Below are 1,168 nucleotides of genomic sequence, written 5' to 3'. Positions count from 1 at the left end.
GCCTGCGTACGCCATCCTCGCAGCCCAGCCCCGCCCCACTGCAGACATGAACCAGTGAGCAGCTGCGGACGCCCAAGACTCTCTCTGCGCCTGCGTACAGCGCGCTCAGGCCCCGCCTCGCTTCGGGCGGAGCCTCGGGTGACGCTGCGCCCTCTAGGGGTCGGTGGAGGCGTGACGGTGGAGACTTGCTCTACCTTGCGCTAGAACAGCTAGTACTTGCATCTGGGGATCGCCTGGACGCTGGGGTTTTAGCCGAACTAGGAAGCTAGCCGGAGCCCAGACACTATTAAAACAGTCCCGTTATTTACTTATTATGATTCATAATTATTAATACATAATTCTATCAATGTATAATTCACCCTATCAACTCACTAATGAATAATACAACTCAACTTCCCAGCTTTCTGTCTTGGAGGTCCTATGTTTTCCAGCAACAACCACAGGGATTAGATAGTCGTTAAATGTTTGTTGAATGAATGACTAAATGAACGAGAAAAGTCAGTCCTCTTTAGTCCTAGATGGGCCACTCATTGCAGCACTGAGCCTCAGTTTCCCTATTTATAACACGAGTATAATACCTACTTTTCAAGATCGTTGGGAAAAATAAATGCAAAAGTATACATAAGGTACATAAACTTTTTTCACTATTGTACATATAGGCGCTTCATAAATGTTAGATCTTTCTTTTTTCTTTTTTTTTTTTTTATATCCTTCCTGTCATTCTCCTCTTACCTTTGGATAACTTTGCAGTTAAGGAGGTACAACCTTCATTTCTGGAATCAGTTCTAGGCACTGAGGATACAGAAACGGACAAAACAAAGGAGCTCATATTTTGGTGGGGGAGACAGACACAAAGATTAAAATACATAGACTATCAAGCAGAACTGCATCCTCTACGGAGAAAAACAAAGCAGGGAAGGGGCAAGGAGTGATGCTCTTTGGCCCAGTGACAGTCAGAGAAGACATCTCCCAGAAAGTAGCATTTGAGCAGAGAGCTGAAAATAGTGGGGCTGCAAGCCATGGGGATCCCTGGGCGGGGATGTTCTTGGTAGAGGAAGCCCCAGAGGCAAAGACTGAGATGACCACAAACTTGGAGGGTTCAAGGGCCAGCAAGCAGGTTTGTGTGACTGGATGAAGCATAGGGGAATAGTAGGGAGAGAGAAAGAGG

The sequence above is a fragment of the Eschrichtius robustus genome, chromosome 19 (assembly GCF_028021215.1).
Source record: "Eschrichtius robustus isolate mEscRob2 chromosome 19, mEscRob2.pri, whole genome shotgun sequence".
Classification (NCBI taxonomy): domain Eukaryota; kingdom Metazoa; phylum Chordata; class Mammalia; order Artiodactyla; family Eschrichtiidae; genus Eschrichtius; species Eschrichtius robustus.
The sequence above is the reverse complement of the archived record's forward strand: the minus strand, read 5'-3'. Positions refer to the sequence as shown.